The following is a 25,737-nucleotide window of genomic DNA, read 5'->3' on the forward strand; positions in this document are numbered from 1 at the left end:
AGATAAGGAAGAATATTAGTCATTACTACTTGCATTTGAAAAGCAGAATAGTTCACTGAGGAATAGCTTTCCTTTCAGTATTAATTTTGCCACTGTGTTGCTAATTCTGCAGCCAGTGGTAAAGCCAAGGAGTTCTGTGACACCTATTTGTGCAATAAAAGGAAGACTTTAGGTTGGATGTTCAAACACTGTACCAGGTTTCCCAGAGAGGTGGTTGATGTCACATGCCTGTCCATGTTCAGGAGGCTTTTGGACAATGCCATCAGTACTGCATGTTAACTTTTGATTAGTCCTGAAGTGGTCAGGTGATTGGACTTTGCAATCTTTGTAGGCCCCTTCCAACTGAACTATTCCGTTCTGTGTTTCACAGACTAAAACCAGCAGGATAAATATATTAGAAACACTTTGTTGGGTACAGAATTTTATCCAAATATTGCTGTTGAAGAGAAAGTCTTACCCTAAAAATTACCTTAGCTTTTGAATGGTTATAAGTAAGAAAACTTGCCAATGTACTTGTTTCTGGAGGAACTATATGTACTGTTCAATTTCAGAGCACTTTTATATTCCAGCAACTGTGATTTAATTACTATCCCCTTTTCTAATTCATTTTAATAACTTTAATTATAATTTCCTTCAATGGTCAATGCTTTGGACACTTCAAATAATTATAAGGAATTGCTATGTGATTTTGTATTAATGACTATTCACTGATTATAGGGATCTCAATATCTTCTATTATTAAAATGTTTCAACCAGAATGAAATTCAAAGATAGCTTAAAAACAGAGTGCAAGACCATCATTTTGTAGATGATCAAATAAATGAGATGATCATACTGTTTTTCAGCTTCATATCTGTCTCTGAAGATGGACAGATCAGCACTCTGTTTTGCCCAGTGAAATGGAAAACATGAAAATAGTAAAACAGATATTAATTAGAAATGGGCTAAGGGACAAAAATGAGACTTGAATTTATACATATCAAGTTAAAGGGAAAGTGATATTTTTAATTCACCCAGATTTAAATGAAGAGGGGGAGGATAAAAGAGGAATTGAATTCAAGTTTGAGTATGGAAGTGGAGGTTGGCAATGGGAGCTTGGATCAGCCCTCCTTTGTTTCTGAATGGAAATAACAGTTCATCTTTCTCCAGTTGCACAACTGTTCTGCAGCACTATGCTGTACAAATCTGCATAGCATAACACAGGTACAGGTACTGAAGTACACACTCAAGATAATTTTTCAAGGCACCTCAATTGCTGCTTTTCCTTTTGATGCTAAGAAGTTGTCTAAAACTACATTTCAAAAGAACTTTGAAGTGGCAAAGTGTGTCTTCAACTTCTCTGGGAGTTTTTGGGGGTTTGCTTTTTGTTAAAAGCATGAGGAGTCAAGAATGATATATTGTTTAGATTTGCTTATGTAAATCACCATCCTCAGTTTTATCTCTTGGGTATTGCATATTGTGTGGGTGAAGTTTCGATTGTTTAAAATCCATAAATAAGTAAAATGAATGTAAATTCATTGTTGAACTGGAAAAAGAAGAATCTACAACACTGGGAAAAATGATAAAAAATGTGAGGTTATCAGAGATTTCTTCTCAGCCTTTGGTCTGGGGAGTGTTGAAAATAGTGCTCTTTGTATTTATAGAATGTGGGGTTTGCTATGCAAAGCTGAAGTTTTCATTTTGGAAACCCTTCTTCATCCCCTTCTCTCCCAAAGCTCTCAAACCTCTTATTATTGATGGTTCCGTGAAAGAACAGCTGTTCTAATGTGCCTCAGTTGTGAATACGAAAATATATCTTCTAAGCTACAAGCATGACTTTACCTGGTTAACGCATTTTATAAGGTTAAATGCCTGCACTGTGGGAAAATGTTTGTAAGTCTGAGGTTATTTTCCTGTCAAAATATTGAAGATTTTCAGATAACAGTAAATCTGAGTTGTGTTTGTGTTAGAATTTCATCAGTGGTTGTTGTTCAGATGGTCAGAAGCTCAGCTAACTTTGTAACAGATTGTACAGATAACTTGTTGGCATTTTGATCATCTTACGACCAAGTTTATGGCTCCCGCATGTCATTCAGTAACTACTTTTTCCAAGTTGTAGTGGAATACCAACAAAAAGACATATGTCAGAAGCAAACTTTGGCATGCACTGTGAAAGGGTGTGAGAACAAAGTTATGTTTTCATGAGAACAAGTGTTCTGTTATGAAATAAAGATAAATAATGAGAACAAACATTGCATTAAAAAAATGAGGATTTAATGAGCTGGAATTGTGTTCAGTTCCAAGGAAAGCATTTTTTTCTTTGAGTTTTTGTTGTTGTTTTTTTTTTCTATTTATTGCTTGTGACTACTTGAGAGCATTACTCAAATTTTTATCTAACTGTTTGAGAACATTTACCAAATTTACGTTTATTAAATCAAATAGTCTCCTTCACTTAATGTAGATTTCAGGTTTGCATGGAAATGTAATTTCCAGCCAGAATGATTGTTCTTCTTTATAAGGTATTATGATTGTAATTACAGACATGCATTTATAAAGTCATGATCCACATTCTTTCTGATGAGGAAAGAGGTTAACATTCTATTAATGGAAACTCAATTATATCAACTTTTCCCATTCTGGTCTCAAGTGTATATCAGTTTGCCCAGAAGAGCTTTCAGAGAGGAGACCACCATCCCTGGCTGGACTCTCCTTTCTGGAGGAGAGGTTATGTTGTCAGGAATGCTCGTTTGCCCTGGAAACAGGAGATGCTGAGAAGGCAGAGATTCTGAATGCATTCTTTGCTTCTGTCTTTAGTCCTAAGACTAGTTCTCAGGAATCCTGGACCCTGGAGGTAAGAGAGAGAGTCTGGTTAAAGGAAGGCTTTCCATTTGTTGAGGTGGATCTGGTCAGAGAGCATGTATCCAAAATTGACGCACACAAATTCTTGGGCCTCTATGGGGTGCACCCACATATGCTGAGAGAACTATCAGAGGAGATAGCTGAACTGCTCTCTATCATCTTTGAAAGATCCTGTCAAATGGGAGAGGTGCCTGAAAACTGGAGGATAGCCAATGTGATTCCAGTCTTCAAAAAGAGCAAGATGGAGGATCCAAGAAACTACAAACCAGTCAGCCTCACCTCTGCCCCTGGAAAGGTGATGGAACAACTTGTTCTGGATTCCATCTCCAAGCAAGAGAAGAATGTTATCAGGGATAGTCAACATGGATTCACCAGAGGGAAATCATGCTTGACCAACTGAATAGCTTTCTATGATGTCATAATTGGCTGGGTAGATAAGGGAAGAGTAGTGGATGTTGTGTACCTTCACTTCAGCAAGACATTTGACACCATCTCCCACAACATCCTTGTTATGAAACCAATTAAGATTTAACAAAAGCAAATGTAGAATATTGCACCTAGGGAGGAATAACCACATGTACCAGTACTGGTTGGGGGATGACCTACTGGAGAGTTGCTCTGCAGAGAGGTACCTGGGGGTCCTGGTAGACAACAGGTTGGCCATGAAAAAGCAGTGTGCCCTGCTGGCCGAGAAGGTCAGTGGCATCCTGGGTTGCATTAAAAGAGTGTGGCCAGCAGGCCAAGACGGATGTTATCCTCCCCACTCTATTCTTCCCTGGTAAGGCCACATGTAGAATATTGTGTTCAGTTCTGGGCTCTCCAGTTCAAAAAAAGACAGGGATTTCCTAGAGGGAGTCCAGTGGAGGGTCAGAATGGTGATCAAGACTCTTGTATGAGGGAAGGCTGAATAACCTGGGTCTGTTCAGTCTGTGGAAAAGAAGGCTGAGAGGGGATCTGTTTATAAATATCTAAAAGGAGGAGGAAGGCAAATGGGTGAGGCCAGGCTCTTCTTGATGGTTGCAGCAATAGGACAAGGAGTAATGGCCTAAAACTTGAATACAGGACGTTCTGTACCAATATGCCGAAGAATTTCTTTATAGTAATGGTGGCAGAAGACTGGAACAGGTTGTCCAGAGAGGTTGTGGAGTCTCCTTCTATGGAGACACTAGAGACCTGGCTAGATCCCTACCTGTTGTAGGTGTGTAACCTGTTGTAGGTACCTGCTTTAGCAGGGCTGGACTCGATGATCTCTTGAGTTCTCTGATTCTGTGATTCTGCAATTTTGTAGTGCTTCTAGGTCTGTGCTAACCTAAGAGACTGCCTTACTGAAATGAATGGCTGAATCTTCTTGCAATTTGTTTTTTTTTTTTATTATCGGTAAGCATTTAAAACAAAAATAAGGAAAACCAGGGTCCAGTCCTGACCTCTGAAATGAGAAGGAGATCAGCTTCAAAGATCAGCTCAAGATTCTTCTTTGCCTAGAGAGATATTTGAGATGTAGCATAAAAGGCGGTCTCTTGTCCCTTGTTTGTTTTACTTCTTCAGAGGAGAGCACTTACAGCCACTCTCAAACAGCAGCCTGTTCTCTTTCTTTGAAAAACATCTTGTGTTCCGTAGTTGTAGTTTTAGTGAGCAGGTGGACAATTGAATCTCTGTGTTCAGCCTCACACTGGCTGCAGAAATTCATCCGGTTTCAGATCACCAATTCCAAACAACCACAAACCATATTGTGCTTTAGAGAAAGCATCTGCGTGACTGGTTTATTTATGCGAGCAGTTTATAGAGCTATTCATGTTTATCATCGTCTCCTACACACAACCTGGCTCATACTGCTATAGAGAGGCATAAATTTGGCATAAATTAATTTAGCATAAATAAATTTGGCATCCTGGGCCACTGAAAAGCCACCACTTTGAGCATGGAGCTTTATTTTTTCTCAGCTTCTGGGAGTGTGGCTGTTACATGAAAAAACTGTCCATAAGGTGTTTCAGCTTTGGTCCATCAACTGGAACAGCAGAAGTGAGCTACGAGGCCAGCTGTACAAGCACATCTCTGCTTTCCCCTGCTCAGGCACCAATGCTCAGAAGCCACAGGCAGGCTGGCAAACACCATGCTGTTAGCACCCAGCTCTCACTGCAGGAGGATGGCAGTTGTTCACAGGTTGACGCACAGAAAGCCTGTACATTTAACTCTAGAAGAAAAATTTGAGACTGCTAAAGAAGAAAATCTGCTTCAGCCAAACAAAAATCTTTGCACTAATAAACACTGTCTGTCTCCCTAGCACAAGGAGAGAGTGCATCATATAAATGCATGCTGCAAGTCACTGAAAGACTGTCTCTGCCTTGGAGCAAGCTGATAATTTTCTTTTTCTGATAAGTATAAATATTTCTTCCAAAGTAAGACTTTGCTCATTATTCTTGAATTTACAGTATCTTAGCAGAGGGACGGAATGTACTGCAGTGACTAACAGGCAAATAGTTTCATAAATAACCCTCTCTTGACATGTGTAAGATGCTAACATGTTTTGAGGTTTATGCACAACTTGGGGCAGAAGGGAATTTTTTTGCTTGTTTTGGTTTTGAGGCAACTGTATCTTTTATTTTACCTCTTGCCAGTGGATAGAAATGTTACTTTGCTCTTCCTTCTTTCCAAGCAGGCACACCACAATGGCTGATACTTGGCTATAGATGAGAGTTTCCAAAAGTATACATTAATGAGTTTCAGCTAGATGTATATAATTTGATTGATAATGTAATGTGATTAGAAATCAGAAAATATACCATAAATTGTAATTATAATTTTTAGTTGTTCAGTATTTTTGTGCTATAAATCTCTCTGTAAAATACATAAATTGAAATCTAAACTGCATGAAGCAGAATAAGAAACTTCTTCAACAGAAGAAAGTGAGTCAGTCCCTGCTCTAAGTGTTCACGATCTAAGAGAATTTTTACTAGTAGGCAACCTGGTGTGAACTGTCATTGAAATGCCCTTTAGCAAAGACGAATAGAACAAGGTGTAAGAGACTGGAGAAGTCAACAGAAATATCTGTACCCATTGGTAAAAGGTGAAAGACCCCACTGCCTTAAAACTGAAACAAGCAAATTCTCTTGGAAAACAAAGGTCATTCCAAGGGCTTTATTTTTAAAAAAGTAGGCAAGTGGGAAGAGACGAAAGGACAGGATGACAATGTGATGAGCAAAAATAGACTAGAAGGACCCTAAGATCTCTCTCAAATATGGTGCTCACATATGGTGCAAAGGTAGATAACAAGCAGTCTTCGAGTCGTTGGCATTACGGAAGTCTTTATGCCTAGCGAGCCTGCTGGCAACAGGCAGGGTGGAAACTGGAATTTCCCCAGTTGCTCTGGACAGCCAAAAGTGCAGCCCCTTCCCATGGCGTGCTCTGCATGTGGGGTCCTGCAGCAGGGGGTGCAGCAGGCAGTGGGATGGCTGGCTGGCATATGGGAGGGAAGCCTGGGATGGTGGGGAGGAGGGGGAGTATTATGCAGCTTAAGCTTCAGTGTGATGCTGGTGATGAACCTGATTGAAAATTACTGTTTGTTTTTTTGTTTGGTTTTTTTTTTTTTTTTTTTTTTTTTGGACTAAACTAATTTCCTTCAGAAAATTCTGCTTGATGGCAGTTTTTTTTTTTTTTCTAATGACAATACAATTCACATTTTTCATACAGAATAGACCATTTTGGATAAGAATATTTTGTTTTGTGAACATCCAAGAATATCTCTTCCCTTGAGAAAAAAATGTTAACTTGTTTGTGCTAAATCTTGAACTGACTGTCAAGAGTTACCTCTCTCCTTTTTTCATTTAACAGTCAGGAAAGAAATAGAGCTTATTCTAATCATTAGTCATTATACAGAAGTGCCTATCAATGAACTCTATCTTTTCTTTCCAACCCATGACTATTTATTCCATTGAAGAAATGTGTAATGAATACAATTCAAAGCAACAATAGTGATATGTCCAGCAATGCCAGGAAAAATCTCACCTATCTCATAGCCTTCAAAGAAAGATCCTGAACATTCATTGCAAATCTGATGCCTACAAGTTACATAAACTATAGCAAGTAAATTGAAGGAGCTGGCTTTAAATGGTGTCTCTGCACCCATGATTTGTACATAAGGATACTTGGTCACCCCAGCCAGATCTCCCTTTCCCCAAAGCCATCCCACAGCTGGCTGAGGATGCTGTTCTGTCGGTGTTATTGCGCACTTTTTACTTCACCGGCCCTCATAACTGTCTCCAGTGACACTTTTTCACTCTTTTTCCTTTGCGTGGGTTTTTTGTTTGTTAGGGGAGTTCATTTGTTGGATTTGTTTTTGTTTTTGTTTTGGCATGTGTTGTTCTCACTCCTCGTCTTGTTTACTATACTTTTTTGGCTTTTAAGACGCTGTTGTTTTTTCTCAGCTATTTTTAGGATGTCTGTTGTAGTCTGATAAAAAGACATAATTCATGTCTTTGTGTTAGAAGCTTTCTCAGGTCCTTTTAATGACAAAATAGTGCATATCAACAATTTTTGGATAACCACGTCATCATCCCAGGAGAACTGGAAAAGAACAAAATGTCTTAGTGAAATGAATTTTCTGGAATTTAATCGCCAGCTGCATAGTGTAGGTCCGCAAGGGTGCATTTTCTTTTAAGCTACAGAAGTTAATTGCACTAATAAGAGCAACTCTGCTTCCAACTACAGGAATCAGAGCAGCTGACAGTGGCTGCTTGGCCTGTTGTACTGATGTTTTTACCAGAGGTAATTTTAATCAAAAGGAAAAGCCTAGGTCAGGAATGGGAAATGAAATTACAACTTCAAAAATATAAGACCAAAGAATAATTCCTGTCTGTCTTTTTTGCTCTTATTAGTGCAAATTTTATTTTGCCTGCGTACATATTATATGCTGTCTAAAAGTAGCCTTTATTTTTGTTGTTGTTTTGTTTTTTGAGGGAACATTATATTCATGAGACATGCAATATTGCTTCTGTGACTGGGAAGAGTCTTCACGTGTCCATCCTGCTGCTGATAGTCCTTTCCGAAGCATCCATTGAGATGCCAACTGCAGGGGACCTTTGGTCTCACCCACCATGGCATTCCTTCTGCAAAAGTCAGCTGTGCCCCTGGTGCAGGAGGCCTGGACAACATCTAAGCACAGAGTGAGTGAGAAGGCCTAGGAAGAACAAGTGGGGAAAGATGGGGGTAGAAACTGCGTATGGAAGTTGCAGAATGCTGTCACAGCTGCCCTGAGGTAGGGCTGCACAGCATGAGGGGCTGGTACAGGGCCCCTGCGGTACTAACTGTCCAGCACTGTCAACTTCCAATAAGCAAATTCTAAGAAAAAAAGAAACCAAATAAGCAATATTCTTGAATTACACTAAAAAAGCATGAATTACAAAATGTACATGAAATCTTATTATTCCTTCAGAAAAATTCTTAAGTTTCAGTGTTTATATTTAAAGTTATGAAGTCACCAGTTATAGGCAGTTCCAAGAACACATAACATATTTTCCAATTCTAATACCTTTTTTGGTATTGCCCTTCTAAAACCTTGACAACTAGAATAACAACAATGTCATTTGGACTGAGTGACAGCTGGACATAGGGAAGATGGGAGGGAGAGTAGAGTAGAGGACGCTTAGAACCAAGTGGAATGTTTTACTGGCACTGACACACAGCAGAGAGACAACATACTTCTGCAAATGAGAAAAGAATTGAAGAACCTGTCTTGAGTATGTCTATTAGTATGTCCCACCTCTTGTATTGCAGGAAAAAGCTCTGTTTAATGACAATGTAAATTGACTTCTTGAAGTCAATTACTTTGAAACTGCTGAGTGCTGTGATGCCACATTGTGCAAAAGACCTTCACCAACCCTTCCTATCATTTTACTTTTTGGCAAACATATCTCGTCTTAGAATTAACTAGTGCCTTGTAAATAGAGTTAATATAGAAAGAGTCACATTTTTGCTTTTGGTTTAGTATTAGTGTTACAATTTCATAAAAAAACAGAGGACAGATAATAGTGTGCTTTTTTAACATTTAGATGAGTGCACATTTTGCTTTCTATAAATTCAGGGGAACCAGGGAATAAATTGCTGACAATGAAGGTCAAGTGCTGAAGCCCTACTGTTCATTTACATACATAGTACAAATAATAATATAATAGTATAGTATAGTATACTATAATAGCATAATATAATAGTATATAATATAATGTAGTATAATATAATAATACGTAAGTGCCTTGAAATAATAAAATAAAGAATCTTCCTCTTGGGAAGCTGACTACTCACATTTGAGTTCAATATGACCATGTAAACTTAATTCTCTCTCTATGCCTTCATTCTGAAGTGATCCTAAATCTTACCTCTATTGTTGTGAGTGCATCTGTATGAGCATGTTGCAGTGTCCAAGAGATATTAGTGCCCAAATCTGAGACAGCTTGTCCTGCCTTCTCATCTTCTTGCCAAGACCTCACTTGGGACTGTGCTGGCTGGAACCTTAGTGAAAGACACTCAGAGGAGGAAAATGTCCAGTGAACATGCAGTAGGATATAAATGGATTAAGCATTATTGCTCTTGTGAATGCAAAGGAACCTTTTTAGCAGTTTTCAGTTGCAGCCCATAATTCAACTCAGTATCTGTGGAAATGCAGTGATTTCAATTACGATATGAAGTACTGTTGTCTCAGATGCAATGGATAAGATTTATATTTCTAATATTTAAAATATCTCTTTTTTTTGTTTGTTTTGGTGTGTGTAAGAACTTACCATTGCTATAAAAACAATCCTTTGTTTTGAAGCAATGAGCAAAGAGTCAAACTGAAGTCAGATTGAACTCTCAATGTGGCTGGCATAACCCACATGGAATCCATGGGCTTTATCTTGGATCCCTTGTAGTCAAACTTGGAGATGAGGCCCTGGGAGTGAGAGTCCCTCCCTCCACACCTGCAGCAGTTGAGATTCCTTTATGGTGTGTCCCCCTCATTTCTTGCGGAGGGTGCCCAGACAATGAATTAATCGTATAGTTTGAGAGAAGCAACATTAGTTTGATAAATCTGAGCTCCAAAGAAAAAGCCGTAAGTACATTTTTAACCATGCTTGCTTTCTGTTGTCAGTCAGCCATGTTGCAGGAGCCACCCTTACATTTCTAAACTATAATTGCTCTTATAGGAAGGCCTGTATTACAGACATATTTATTTATATATTAAGGAGAAATAGTAAGTACTCAATAATTAGTAAAGACAGTCTAATTAAGGCAGTAGATAAAAAAGTCTGTGGAACTAGGAACAAAAGCATTTAGCCAGTGTCTTCAAGCGTGCTCCTATATTTTGCGTTAGGCTGCTTGGATGTGGTAACTTGAACGCTGTGGTTAGCCTCCTTGGACTTCTGTGAAATCACAAGCATATAATTAGCACTGGAGCAGTAATTTTTCATGTCGTTCAGATGCATCCTAATAGCTTCTCAGTTACCATTAGGGTGTATGGTTCAGAGTCCCTGAATGGAAGGGCTCAGTGTACAGACAAGCGCTCAGTGTACTTCCAACTCTGGCTATGTTTAAGCACAAAGTTCAGTGATACAGGAATGGTGGTCATGTGCCAGGGAATTGATGTGATCAAATGCAACAGAACAGATTCAGTTTTGGAAACTGCTAGACTCCCAGTCTGTGCAGTGTTCACAAACCAGAGAGATGATAATGTGAATTGCAATTTCTCTCCTTATTAATACAATATAACATGCAAAGTATAAAACAAGCAACAATACATCAATACATAAGGTTGAAGGAATCAGAAAAGACTTAGCTATGTTGGATCTTTAGGCTTTTTTCAACTTGAGTTTTTTATTACAATATAGTGGCTAAAAATATGCAAAGACTGATCTTGTTATCTGAGAGCCTACAATGCTGATAGAATAGTTAGTGATATATAGGTTCTTTTCACATTGGAAATACCTCTTGTAGCTGAGTGACTACGTGGATCCCGAGATAAAGGGAAACTTGTGCTACTTACTGAGTATTTACATTAGCAGTGCCAACTCATGCACTGCAAAAGTGAGTTCAGAGTCTAAAAAAAATCATGTAATGAATTTAAAAGCAAAGAAGGAAAAAGAAAACTGTGGGGTTTTTGTTCGTTTGTTTGTTTGTTTTCCTTGCCTTTTTTGGAGACATAGGTTGTAAGGCTCCTTGTGTTTTCAGATTTTTCACCACAAACATGTAACCTAGAAACTTTATTTTCACACAATTACACAACAGGGGCCTTAAGGATGATGTAGTGTGCAAACTGCAAGAAAATGACCAGATTTAGCACCATAGTAAAGGCAGAAACATACATCATTATTCCAAGGGAGCAGAGAACTGGTTGTGTCAATAACATCCAAAACCCAGCTGTATTATTTTTAGCTGCCTTTTAAACATCACGGGATGGAGCAGAAAGGAGGTGGGATAAGGAGACAGGACAGCTGTGAAGCCAGCTTTCTAAGAGATAGCCTGCTGCCAAGCTGGGGGACTGCCCAGCATTCACTGTCTGAGCCAGCTGTGGAGTGCCAGGGTGTGCTGGGCAGGGTGGGAGTATGAACAGAAGGATGCTGAAAAACACCCAAGAAGTATTCAGGCACTTTGAAGAAATGAAATCAAAGTTTATCTTCAAAATATGTCTGGTAATGAGTGACATTTACATAGGCTTACAAAGCTGTCAAATGTAACTGTTATTTCCTATATATGGTTTCTACAATGCAACTGAAATACATGTCCTTAATAACATGAATTCTGCTTTGCTGCCCAATGGGTTTTGATTCTGTCATCACTTACACTTCCTTATTTTTAACTTGTTAAATACATCTCCTATGTCTGTTAAATCTGCCCGTTTCCCCCAGGGAGCATCTTAGTGGTTCAAAGCCCCTTCTCTGCAGCCAGCTTGTGTTCTCATGGGTTCTTGTGGCAATCCTTTATGCTCTGTCTGATGCTGAGCAAACACAGGGTAGGATTCTGTCCAGAGGAGGTTTTGTTTGGATTCCTGGAGCAAACGTGACTTCCTTAATCTTAAGTTTTCTAAAGAGAAAGGAGGATCCGATTCCCCATGCAGTTCTGCAACAGCCCTCACAGTGTGCTTACCGTAAGGACCTTCCATTGGAAAGGCACAGAAAATGCACTCCTGTATCCTGATGTAAAAGCTGAATATCCACAGCTTAGGTAAATGAGAGAAAGTAAAGTTTATACCTAATTTTGCTGTGGGATTGCTGCTGGAGAAAAGGAGTGAGAAAAGTAAGATATTAAGTTGACAATTGATGCTGTCTTTAATTGATTTTCTCCCAAGAGATTTTCAATTAAATCTCAACTCATGCAAACTTCTACCATCTGCAGAATCCAATGGCAAGGAATTCCAGCTCAAAGTATGAGGAAGTACAATTATTTTGAATTATTTCTGTGCTAATTTTTCTAGACACTGCCCCATTCCTGTTTTGAAGGATCCAGTACGTGATCACTCCATGCTGCATCCATGCCACTCATCATGGTGACCAACTCCTTGTAGCACAGTCCTCGAGCTTTTCCAAGCTGAGGGCTCCTGATCTTTGTTAGCTTTCTTTCTGCAGAAGCGGATGCACAACTTTCATCATCAACTGTCTTGCCAAAGGGGCAGGAGGTGGATTGCATAAGATTTAGTCCATAACAAAATTCTGGCCAAGGGAACAGTTTTGAGTTCCTGTGCAAAAATCTTTACGCTTGATCCTTCAATCTGTACTCATAAAAACTTCAGTATAAAGCTGTGCTAGCTCAGAGTCATTGTTCTTATTTTGTTTTCCTTGTTGAGAAATAACAGGTGAAAGTGACAAAAACTATCAGAAAAAAAAGGTCTGCTAAAATGTGCAACCCTCAAAATGGTTTAAAAGTCAATTTTGGTGGAATATTTGCAGAAAAAAATCAATCCAAATGTAATGATTTCATAAAATTAAACACCGTGAAGATTTCATATGTGAGTGCCAACTGAGCCTTAGCTATACCATGCTCTGGTGCTGTTGACAACAATTATTGAGGAGAAAAATACTGCTTAACTTGTTAATTTTAATAATACATTAATATTTAAAATATATTATTAATATATTAATGCATATAATATGATATTAAAACATATAGTATTGATATTAATATAACAATTATATGAATATAATATAATATTCATGCATTATATAAAATACACAATAATATTATTAATAAATAATTATTAATAAATTAATATTATTTACCTCGAGTACTGTGTCCAGTTTTGTGCCCCTCACAGCAAGAAAGACGTTGAGGCCCTGGGGCGGGTTCAAAGAAGGGTAACAAAGCTGGTGAGGGGTCTGCAGCACACGTCTTATGAGGAGCAGCTGAAGGAGCTGGGATTGTTCAGTCTGGAGAAGAGGAGGCTCAGGGGAGACCTTACTGTTCTCTGTAACTACCTGAAGGGAGGCTGTAATGAGCTGGGGGTCGGCCTCTTCTCTCATGTAACTGGCAATAGGTCTAGAGGGAATGGCTTCAAGCTGCGCCAAGGGAGATTCAGGCTGGACATTAGGAAATACTACTTTTCTGAAAGAGTGGTCAGGCACTGGAATGGGCTGCCCACGGAGGTGGCGGAGTCACCAACCCTGGAGGTGTTCAAGGAACGGTTGGACGTTGTGTTGAGGGACATGGTTTAGTGAGAACCATTGTGATAGGTGGATGGTTGGACGGGATGATCTCGTAGGTCTTTTCCAACCTTGGTGATTCTAAGATTCTATGATTCTATGATTCTAATTCTTCTATGAAATTTGAGCATAATTTAAAAATACATCCAGATTTGCAAAGCAAAGCTGCATTTTGTAAGGCTAGAATTTTTTTTTATTTTCATTATATTTATTGCCAGTAGTCATTTCACTATAGAGGTGTCTTTGGAAATTTCAGATATCTTTTTCTGATAATAACTTAGTAATAATATTCGGCTCAAAAATACTTAATGCCTTGAAACTAGCTGCACTGATATAAATGTATTAAAAGAAGATGCAAAAGAAAACCAGATAAATGAAATATCACCACTGCTAAGCATTAAATTTATAGATTTCACAGCAAATCAATAGCCCTTCCAATTCCTATTTTTTTAAATAATGATGAGTGTTTTTTCCACTCTGAGTCTAGTTCACTGTTATTTACATTTGTAGTGTTCATAAGCAATTTTTAAATAGTTATTCCTTTGCTTTACTTCCGTTCTGCCTTGGCAAAATCCCAACACCTTATCTAATGCTAGAACACTTACTGATGTGGGTTCTTTCCTCCTAACACTAGATCATTTGCAATTAAAATAAATCAGAGAGTTAAGGCAAGAAAGAGTTAAATGTTTTAGGATCATACTGGTTTCTCTTTTTTTTATTCGCTGCTTTCAGAGAAATCAGTGCTGGTGCTGTAAGGCCAGGAACTTGCAGGGCTGTGTGCTGCAGAACAGCTGGGGCCATATGCTGCCCTGTGCCTTGAGTAAGCCTTTCTTTGCTGATCCAGCAGCTCACGGGCAACTTGTGAACATGCAGTACCAAATACTACTCTCAGTTCATTAATCGGTTTCTTTCAACATTTCTTCTGTCAGTTTTGTATCTCTAGAAAACAGTCTCCCTGGCATGTCATGTTTTTCAATGCTTTACCAACATGCTTCAAGCCTAAGTCAGTGATTTATGAAACCATCCTCTATTTAAAGTTGAGCAAGTGACCAAAATATAAAGCAGGAAGCATCTCAGTTGACATGGAAACTTGCTCAGGCTAGTAGCTAGTATTTTCCACCATATCTTTCAAAAATCATAAATATCTAATGTCACAAGCAGTAAATACTCAAATGCTGCTCTTGAGAAAGCATCCGGCATTTTTCTTTCTAATGAAGAGTTTTCTGAACATTTGGAGCTCAGTCCTCCCTTGGTGGATTTTCTGCTGTCAGAATCAAGTTATCTTTAAGGAGCCCTAGCACTGCTTTGGCGGTAGTCATGGAAATACATAAAAATTGCAAATTGCAGTTACAGTATGTTTTCTAAGGAAAACCAGAACTAGCAATTTTTATTGGATTTATGACAAGCTAAACATCGTTTATGATCTTTAATTAAAAAGCAAAACCAGAAAACTAGTATTGCAAAGATAGGCAGTATTTATGCATCTGTTTTCACTGTAAATTTTATAAGAAGTCATGAATATGGACGTTTAGGACATCTGACATTTAGGAGCTGCTTGTACTAAACACGCTTTAGGATGCAGATGAAAACCTTGCTATTTACTGGCTCTTTACAAAGGTACTAATAAATGTAGTTTTCCCAATTACATGCTCAAAGCACCACCAGTAATCTTTCCCACATCATCAAAGTGGTGACTTCCAACATGTCTTTTACCATATTTCTAGGCCATTTTTCAGTGCAATTTCCTCATTTTGGATGAAATATAGAAGATTCCATGACCTCAAATGGGATGTGTAATGCACTGAGCTGCACCTTCTGTTCAGTGGAAGTGTGAAGGGGCAAAAGAGTGAACTCCTGCTCCTTCTGTTTCAGAAGTGGTCTCCTTTACCTTGCCTCGAGTCACAAACCTGTTTCTGTTAGACTTCACGGGGACACAAGGGTAAGTTTGTGAAGTACTAGCTCACTTGAGCTCAGGTGCTGAATCTAAAAGAAACATTCCTTATTTAAATATTGGATGCTGGCAAAAATCAAATCCCTGTCTAATTTTACACATTTCCAGTTCTCTAATTTCCTAACCCATATACAGTAATATCGACCAAACCCCCTCTTTAAATGTGCTGACTGGCTTTGCATGATTGCCTATGTGCAGGGTCCATGCTGGCCTATTTTCATTGTCCCCCTGTGCCTTTTAGGTTCAAACAAGCAGTTTCCCTATCAGGAGCACAGAACACAAGAAAATGATCTACAGAAGCAGAGTAAAGGTAGAAGAATAAATCAACTTTAACTAAAGCCTGTGCTTCCTGGCAAAGAATAACAATGAGAGAATGTTCCAGAGCACTGCCCTAAAACAATCAATGAGAGAGAGAACACATTTTGAAGGCAAAAAGTTGCTGTGTGAGCATGAACTGAATTACACATCAACTTAATCTGGTTGTACCCTGAACTGTTGACAAAATTGCAGGGGAAAATGCTTAACTATGATCACTTTCCATGAAAATGCCTTGTAAATTAAACATTATGAAATATTTAGTGTGGTCCTTATCAATTTGCACACATCCCAAAGAAACCCCTGTTACCTCATTATGGCCATTTGTAATAAAAAATATTTCAGAGAGAAGCTTCACCTCTTCTATCTCCTGCAATCCCCCAGGGTGGAAGAGATCTTTTTTGTGTCACAGACTGGCTTTATTTTTTGGAAGGTGTCACACAGAATGCATTGTGAGGCATGAGGTAGGAGAAATAAGGGTGTGCGGTTGCTGAAAGGCAGAGATTCCAAGTGTCTTTCTGACATATCTTTGATAGATAGCTTCATAGGTTGTTCATTCAAGAGTTATATTCAAGATAAATCTGAACATTAGGTAATATTAACTTTTCTTAATTTAAACAGAAGTTCACTGAATATGGATTAGGAGAGCCTGTGAAGGGTACTGCTATATTTTTGAGATAATAAAATAACAACTGCATGTGAAGAATTTCAGGATATCTGATGATGTTTGCATCATTATCTCTGGGATTTCAGCATTCAGTTAAATACTCATGAAAGGAAACATAAAAAGTTTTCCATATGCTCCTTTACTATGTGCTCCCATCTGGATCAGCACTGAATTGAAAACAAGATCGTTGTGTTATGGTTTTTGACAAAGCAAGCATAATGTGCACATACTGTTCTGGTTATCTAATGGAAAAAGTTTGGAGTTGATGGGTTGTTTTATTCCCCATAGCCCATACAGCTGTCTCAGAACTTTAGTGCTATCAGATACCACACCCAAAGTTTTGACTTATTAATAAAGTTGATATGAATAATGATAGCATCATACTAAAACAAATTAATGCAAGTTTGAGAAAGCACCTAGTCCTCATGCTTCATTATATAAATTATGTCTTGGGAAGAATATAGTTGTTGATTTTAAGATTTCTTGCACCTTTCTCTACAGTAACATGAGAATTTTATCAGCTCACATATTATTTAAAAATATTTTTAAAACTAAGCATTCTTCCTCACCACGTATTGGATCACTCTGTCAGATGGTAGGTGTTATCTTGAAAGTAAAAGCTAATAGGAGGCTTCTATGATTCACACTCTGCAGTGTGCAGAAAATGTAGATAGAATTTTGCCAATGATTTCGGAATGATTTGTGTAACCATTGGCTCAAATAAAATGTTTCTCCCCCTCCCTCAATTGCATAATAAACAAAAGATCAAGAAGTGAAGAAATGCAGATAATGTTATTGCTGAGAGTAACGAGACCCTGAAACAGCTTCTGAGAGACATGGTGTTTTCTTCGTCTCAAAAGGCGATTAATTACACAGTGATGTCTGCCTATAGTACAGTCTTAGCCTTAAATGCAGCACCAGTTCTATTGAGCTCTGTCCAGGAGTTGCTGGATAGATTGTAATGACCTTGGCTGGACTGGCATTTGAGTGTATGATCTGAACAGTTTTTCCTATTTTTAACATTTCTGAAGCAATATGTACCCATAGGAGGTTTACATATTAACAAAATTACACTGGAGATGTTTCTCAACTAGTGACATGTAACCCTTAAATGGAGGAATAAAAGGTGATTGACAGTGGAACAGGGAGGAACTATAAATTGTTTTATTATAAAGCAGAAAAATCTCATCCTCCTCCATCCTCCCACCGCCTCTCTCAAGGTTAAATATTTTCTGTAACCCTCTAAAATCAAGCACAAAAACAAACGCTGCCACTTTATCACTTTTATTGGTTGTTCATGAGCTTATTATTTCTTTTATAGCAAAGATTAGGGGACAGAGTCACCAGAAAACTTTACTTTGGAAAAGTCCAGCCATTTGAAGAGATGCACAAATAGTGCCTTAGAGGAAAGCCCCTAAGAAAATAACTGGGACAGAAGTCAGAATCTTTGCATTCTTCCTGGCATATTTGTTCACAGTCTTAATTTAATTAAATGTAATGGTATTCATGAATGATTCTAGTGCTTTTATCTCTGCTATCTCAATCAGATAAGCTTTCCCCTTATCTATAGGCCCATTTGAAAGCAATATTCTAAATAATTTTCCAACATAAACGTAATTAATTTATACATTATTTACTCCACATCTCTATTGTTTAATGAAGTAAAAAATATAACTGGAGTTGAAATAATCTTGTCTCTTGTTGTATTTCTTTTTCTACTCTTCTAAGGAAGGTTTTTATTTGGCTTGTCTTCATAAATCTTCCCATTTGCTCTTCAGATTAACCTTGCTGGTTTTCAGCTCAGGGGGTTATAAAATAACTAGTTCTATAGCTGGAAGTACCTGCCAGTTTAGAGGTACTGCAGAGAACTGCCCGTTTGTTTAACAACAGTATTCTGTATAATGTGAAATAACTTGTATGCTCAAACTGAATAAGCTTTATTTGGAATTTCTTCTGTTAAGCAGTTTGCTAATTCAGTATTAATTGATTGCTAAATCAGTATTACTGATATATGATTTATTGCTAAATCAGTATTACATTAATTGAAAGAAGATTTCTGCCCATTGAGTTAACTTGGGTCATCTGATAGATACCTACTTTTTCCAGGTCTCCTAGCAGAAGACACATCTGGAACATGCAGCATGGTTTGGAAAGACTGGATAAACCTTGAGACACTGATTGCCAAGGTAAGGCACAGCTGTCAGTTCAGCTTCCTACAGCTGCTTGCCAGGATGTCCCAGTACCTGAGCTTCTCCCTGTCTGTAGTTACAACTACAGCACTGTTCCACTCCTACAAAAGCATGGCATTTTCTCTATTATTGAGCTGTGCACACACTTGCAACTCCAGATAATTGTAGTTTACATTAGAACTGTTTGCCTTGTGAGAGAGGGGAATCTACATCCTTGGAAACATTCACACCCTGAGCAGGCATGGCCCTGAACGTGTCCTCACCTTGAAGCCAGGTCTAATGTTGAGGCTAGTCCTGCTATGAGCTGGGACGAGCTGGTGATACTGGGGATGGCAAAGTTGAACCAGAAATGTACAGAGTAGTTATTCTCTAGTGATGGCACTCCTGTATTTGTTCTCAGCATAGTATTCACAATTGCTTGTATTTACCAAATATCAGATGAACTGTTTCTGAACTGTATCTGAATACCAAAGAGTTCTTCCGCTCTTTCCAACTTTGCACTTTCTGTGTTAATAGTTATAAGTAGATATTACTTGTTTATAGATTCTGACTTCTAGGAAATGTGCAACAACAAACAGCCCACTGCTCTCTCCTGCCCTTGTCCTCAGATGCCTTAGTTCATACTAGAAATATTTCCTTTTCTCTTTAGCACAGAATTTTTTCATCCATCACTATACAGCTACTGGAAGAATTTCCCCCTCCTACTTTTGGAGTGATTTTGAGCATTTACATATGACTGTTATAAAATGTTTTGGATGAAAGTAAAATATGTCCTGCTATTCTTCAGATGCTTCAAATGTTTCCACAGAAATTATGTATTAATTTGCATACAGAGAAAGGCCAGAAATAATTTTCATGTTGGAATTAGTAGTGTGCATGTGTGCATGCCCATTTAATTCAAAATATTATATTAAACAAAACAGAAGCACTTTAAAGTTGATTATGGTAATATGTGACAATTAAGGAAGGAAATTTTTTATCTTTCATTGCTTCTGACAAGTGATTTAATGACAAAATTATTTGCAGAACTACTTCTTAGATATTGCATTTTTCTTAATCTATGTTGTTAAAACTGTCATGCTCTACAATAACTCTGTTTCTTCATTAAATGTAATTATTAAAAATTACCAATTGATCTGATTGCTTATGATGGCTTTTAAGCATAGATAAATACATTGTCTACATCTGCAAATATTTCCTAGCAATTTTCAGGGACATTTGCTGGTTAAGTATTTAAAAATTGTTAAAGGACTTCGAAATGGACAGGGACATAGCTCATAAAACTGAAGTGCCATTTGGAGTATGGCACTGTACTTTGCTGATGTTACTTCTCTGCGTCAACAAGAGTTGCTATGAATAATGATTTGGCTGGAGTCCCATCCACAATAGGATGAACATTATAAATAGATACAGTGGTTTTTAAACTATCACTGTCTTTATTTCTGCTTAATTTATTTATTTTTTTTCTGCTGAAATAGAAGTAATATTCTGAACTGAGGTTCACATCTCAAGCTTTTCTTTTCTGTAATTTTGTGATGGACAGTGCTCTAGACTCCATTGGATAAGGAGCATCACCACTCGAAGATGTGTTATCAGAAATATTAATTTCATCTTCCAAGCAGTGAGATGGAATAAAATGTAATTAAACTAGGTCCTTTGTTGTACAAAGATGTGGAAACTCCCATCTTCTTGGTCTTCATAGTTTAGCTCTCCATTTGCAGCTCCTTGGAGTGCGACCACTGCAGCAACCAGTGGGAGGTCTGCAGCCCATTCGGGAAATCTCTGTTCTTCAGAAACGTGCTACCTCTGCTGTATGGAGATCTATGCTCAGCACAGAGAAATTACAGCTTTGGCTTTTGGCTTTTCTTCTGCCATCTATCACAAGCTCTTTGGTGGTCTGGTTCAGTAAGTGCATCCATCTATAAAATAACCATTCTGGTAGAAACCAACTGCAATGCTTGAAAAAAAAGTTCTCTTCCATACAGACTGTTTCAAAATCAGCAGCTTTAGTGTTTCCTCTGTTGCTTTTTTTCTGCTGGAAGAGTGTGTTGCAATAACGAAAGCTACAACAGAGGACTTATACTATACTCATCCCTTGTACCTTAGATGAGTTTTAGGAAGATCCAGGGTCTTCAGTTGTATTCACAGGCATGGCTTTACTGGGGAGAGATTAAGGAAATGCCATCACTCTATGAGAACTTCCTAGAGCAGCTCAAGCTCCCTCATCACTGTGCAGAGAACTGCAGGAATAGAAAATTCAGTGCTGCCTACTCTATCCCATGGTTGCTCACAATGAACGCGCTGGCTGATCCCTGCTGGCTGAAGCCATATGAGGCAAAGTTGAGGCTGAGATGCAGTATCTCCCTTTTCTCCAGCCTGGTTTGTCTCTCACCCTTATTCTAAATTTAACCTACACATTTATGAAATGCAAAGGGAAGAATCTGAAATGCTGGTTAGTTAAATTAAGCAATGGAATATCTTGTGTTTATTTTTTATTTGAAAAAGTGGATTTTCTTTTCCATATACTGAAGTTCTGCTTTTGGAATCCTGCTGGTAATGTGCGTGTTTTTGAAAACTTTGTGAACAAGTAAATGTTATCCATGCATAGATTGACCTTTGGCTTAGCTTCTGACCCTTTCATGGTTATTTTTGGCAAGAAAGTTCTGTGGAATAATAAGCAGTGGGACTGACAAGTAGTCTGTGGGCTGACGGGATAGAGGAGAGCCATGCTCTGGGCTGATAAGGCTCTCTCAGAAGGCTGTCCCCAAGGGAGGCCTTTCTCATCTCCAGGCTGCTCTTTGCTGTCTGTCACCTCCTGTGAGCTGAACCCAAGAGGCAGCTCTGAAGCACCTTTGAACCTCCGCCTGTCAAAGGCAGCAGGCTCTCCGTTTTTCTTGTACTTTCTTCCAAGAGTGACACCTGCCAGATTCAGAAGGCAATGACATGCTGCTTTTCGACATCCCAGAACTTTGTCTGGTGCATCTGAGCCAAAACATATATTTAGTTAGAATCACAGATGCCTCCTATCTTTATTTAACAGCTATTTCAGCCTATGATGAAGCCTGTAGTCCCAGAAGACCTGGAAAGTTTTTTGAGATGTTTGTTAGGAATAGCACGGTATGGAGAAGTATCTAATGAACTCAGCTCATCTTTGGCCTGTGTAATTTTCTGTCTCTTCAAGAGTAATATCAGTACATAAACACTGTACATTGGACTTCTTGCCTGCTGCAAACGCCCTCTTTAAGAAGAATTTATCATGAGCTGCCTGTACTAAAGGGATGTTGGAAGCAGAAGTTTATGGTAGAATTCATCTCCTCTAATTGGAGGTACCTTAGCTCTGAGTTCCTTGTCCAGGTTAGCCTTGCTGAGAGGTTAGCAGCTTTATGGGATGATTCTTCTCCTCCTAAAGTAGAAGTCTATATTAGATGAATTGCCCGTTAGGAATGCCAGTTTCTTCCTGCTGTTACTGACAGTAGTCTAGACAGCTAGCCCAGAAGTTGATATTTGTTAGCTTTATGTACAGATCAGATGAAGGAGCTTTCACTGCAGAGATGTACCAGCTGTTACTGGTGGAACCAGGTAGCCAAGAATTCAACCTCTTTAAGCTCAGAAGTTAGCCCTGTATGACTTTTTCCCCAAAATCCCTGAAATATAGGAATTTTCTCAATTTTCAAAAAAGCAGCTTTTCCAGTAATGTTACTATTTAATACTGTATCTAAAACTGTCAACCCACAATTTAGTAAATTTCTTTGAAAACTGAGAGCTGCCTACTTTCACTCTTTTAATACAAGAAACATTTTGTAGATAGGCTGAGAAGGCCTGTCAGCTGCACAGAAATAGCCATGCAGTTGCTTAGAATGTGATTAAAGCAAATTAATTCTTAATAAAATGTAGGTTTAAATCCTGAGATCTTAAGTCCTTCCCATCTTACCTGGTGCAGCATTCTGCAGATATCACCCTTTAATTACATATCTTTGGGCTTCTGCACTATTTCCATCATTCTCTGTCTTGGGACTTATATATATTTTTATTTTCATTTTATTAGAAAAAATATGATGTCCAGAGCTTGTTGAAAGAATGAAGGTGATAAATAATCCTCCTTGCCTCATAACACTGATGTCCCTGCTTCTGATGGATTTATAGGAGAGGTGAGGGAAAGGGAAAGTATAATAACACTATCCAAATAAGTTCTTAATATAGTTTTATGATTCTGTATTAGCAACTATATAACAAGACTTGTGAAATAGTCTGTAACAATTCCAGTGTGTAACTCCTGAAAGCCACATGTTTCTGCCGCTTCGAAAGTTAAAAAATCGAGGTTAAGTCGTACTACTCATTAACCAGTATCCAAACCTGCAAACAGTTCTGCAGATTTTGAAAGAGTAATGTTTTTTGTGGAATGCTATTGAAATGATCAAGGAAAGTTTTATACAGCCAAGTGCTCAAAATGATTTCACTAGAAAAGAAAAAGAAAAGAAAAAGGTGGTGAACTTTTCTGGGTAATTCCTACTTGTTGTCCATACTATACTACAAATATTTCCTGTTAATAGCAATTCTAGTGACAGATTCTGAAATCAAAATGATGAAATTCAGACTCTGCTGAAAGGAAATCCCCATCCCTTTTGCAAGTTTTTTGAAGGTCAGATATTTTGGGATTGGTGGAGTGGGGCAGTACAGACTCAAGTGCACTTCACTTTGACACTGAGTGTGAGAGCTTTCCACGGAGAGCATTTGTTTGTGTCCTTCCCATCCCACACATTCTACATCCATCATCACCAATCCTAACCCATAGCACACCACAGACTACAGCGTTTTTCTCTATCAGCCTCAGTTTCAAATGTATTTCCTGTGTGCAAGTCTGGAAGTTCTGCCAGGATGCTCTCTGCAAACTCTGTCAGTATTTACTGCCTGTAGTGGTCTGAAGGCAGCTCAGCACACTTGGGAATGGTGAGCAATGGGTTGCGTGCAATGGACCTCTGGCCAGAAACACTCATGTGTCTCAAGGGTAATGCTTGAGGGGATGTGGTTTTATCATATGCCTTGCAGCTGTTGATTTATTCCTGTAACTTGGGATTTATAGTGAATAATCCTCTTTATTAACCTCATATTAATAGTGAGAGTGGTGTGAAAGAGAAGGAAACAAGAAAAATCCTGGGCCTTTCTTGAATGATATTTCTTCTCTTACCTGCTTTTCATCCAATGGCTTCCAGGCAATTCAAAAAATAGGCCAGTATTACAACTTCCTTTTCCACATCTTCCACTGGCAAAAGAGAGGTATGTGTAGATACAAATAAAATGGAGTCTCTTGAGTCCCAGGCAGCTACCACATCTGTGACAGCACTGTAAAAAGGTCTTATTAATGAACATCTCATCTGTTTTTTCAGTGTTTGGTAGTACATGCAGATTCTTTTTTGCTTGCTTATTTTAGACACAGATGTCACTTTAAATTAGAGTAAGAGTAAATAAGAGCAAAGCAGTAGAATTCCCATATATAAAAAACGAAACAAAACAAAACCCAAAAAACCAGGGCATTGTTTTATCTTTTAAAATGTTTCCTTCTCCTCTCCTTCAACTATACTGAACTTAAAATATCCAGTTATAATTAAATATCCTCCTTTTAAATTAGAGATCTGTATCCACAGAACTGTGGAGGGCAAGAGGCAAAGACAGGATGGGAGAGTGCAGTTTTCACTGAGCTGTGCAGTGGGAACCACAATACTGCCTCCCCTCCAGTCTCTAGAGAATTTCCCACCAAGATACTGAGCTATTTGGACACACCCTGCTGTGAAATTAGGTATATGCTAAAATCATTTTACTTATAATTTATATTTATACTGTATTGTACTTAAAAACACGTAAAGGCAATTAAATCTTTGCTATTTTTGACCTTCTTTAATGCTCCATCTTCACTGTCCACCGCTATCCTGGACTTCCTTAAATTCCCTGCTCTTTTTTTTAGTTTTTAAACTATAAGATGGAGTATTTATGTTAGATGTTAGGTGGAAATTCTTTACTCAGGGGGTGGTGAGGCACATGGTGCCCAGAGAAGCTGTGGATGTCCTATCCCTGGTGGGGTTCAAGGTTAGGCTTGATGGGGCCCTGGGCAGCCTGGTCCTAGTGAATGGCAACCCAACCTGTGGCAGGGAGGTTGGAACTGTATGATCTTGAAGGGCCATACCAACCCAAGCTGTTCTACGATTCTGTGATTCCCTGTGCAAGAATAAGTGGATGGGGGTAAGCGAATGATTACAGCAACCCAGCAAAACTTTTTTCTGCTCTCCACCAGATCCCAGCCTTCCTGTCAGGATTTCTGAACAGCAAGAAACTAAGCAACACTAACAAGTATATGGTGGTAGGATTCAGCAATCCCTCTGATTTGACAGAAGAAACAACAACTGCCTTCACCTCTCCTTGCTCCCTTTACAAGGGCAAAAAAAGAGGTCTGCATGAGGTCCTACAGCAGTAGAACTGCTGGACTTCCAGGTCTGTGCTTCACAGCTGCCTCTCAGCATAACAGCAGTCAGGCTTCAGAGTCTTTTGGCTGTGGCTGTGTTTTTGTGCAACATGGAAAAACAGCCAGATATTTGCAAATGTACAAATACAATTGCATATGTACATTTCCATGTGTGCAAGCAAGCAAGTAAACTAGAAGGGTGAAAATAATCATTAACTGGTACAGAAAATTTATTTTGACTTGTTTAAACTTGAATATCATGATGCTGATGTTGCACAGGACAAGCGATAGATTTGGTTGTTCATTTGTTTTTATAATTTTTTTTTTTTTCAAGAATTCTTTATAGAAAGATGTTGAGAAACATTCTCTTTGGGCAGGCTTTGAAGAATTCTAGCTCTAGCTTCTGAGGCATACCCAAGAGTCCTGTTAGTACTTGGTTGTACAGCCTTTGTTTGAGAAAGTGTCCTAATTTCAGAGCACACAAGAGTGATGCTATCATTAATAAAATATATAAATGCACATTTTCTTGTGACTCTCAGCTGGCCTAGTATAGTGGTCTTAAAAGGAAACAAAAAGTAATCTGAGACTGAAAACTTGCTGCTATTTTCTATTAATTCTGGATCTTCTCTCTTTGTCCTTGCTGTTTGTATGTAAAAAAAAAAAGC

General features: G+C 38.4%; 3 long non-coding RNA genes across 3 annotated transcripts; 1 reads left to right on the plus strand and 2 right to left on the minus strand.

Moving 5' to 3' along the window:
- Positions 1 to 2,304: 2,304 nt before the first annotated feature.
- On the minus strand, positions 2,305 to 3,273 carry LOC149915893 (uncharacterized). Its single transcript, XR_016471434.1, has 2 exons — positions 3,118 to 3,273; positions 2,305 to 2,824 (listed from the first exon to the last, which is right to left on the minus strand). It is a non-coding gene; the product is annotated as an uncharacterized LOC149915893 (long non-coding RNA).
- A 4,434-nt stretch (positions 3,274 to 7,707) lies between these two features.
- LOC149915894 (uncharacterized) lies at positions 7,708 to 13,303 on the minus strand. Its single transcript, XR_016471364.1, has 3 exons — positions 13,077 to 13,303; positions 9,207 to 9,353; positions 7,708 to 8,011 (listed from the first exon to the last, which is right to left on the minus strand). It is a non-coding gene; the product is annotated as an uncharacterized LOC149915894 (long non-coding RNA).
- A 2,944-nt stretch (positions 13,304 to 16,247) lies between these two features.
- Positions 16,248 to 20,562, plus strand: LOC116231895 (uncharacterized). Its single transcript, XR_004167561.2, has 3 exons — positions 16,248 to 16,354; positions 18,536 to 18,615; positions 20,340 to 20,562. It is a non-coding gene; the product is annotated as an uncharacterized LOC116231895 (long non-coding RNA).
- Positions 20,563 to 25,737: the final 5,175 nt, after the last annotated feature.

Source organism: Phasianus colchicus, chromosome 15, assembly GCF_987193195.1.
Source record: "Phasianus colchicus chromosome 15, bPhaCol1.hap1.1, whole genome shotgun sequence".
Lineage (NCBI taxonomy): Eukaryota > Metazoa > Chordata > Aves > Galliformes > Phasianidae > Phasianus > Phasianus colchicus.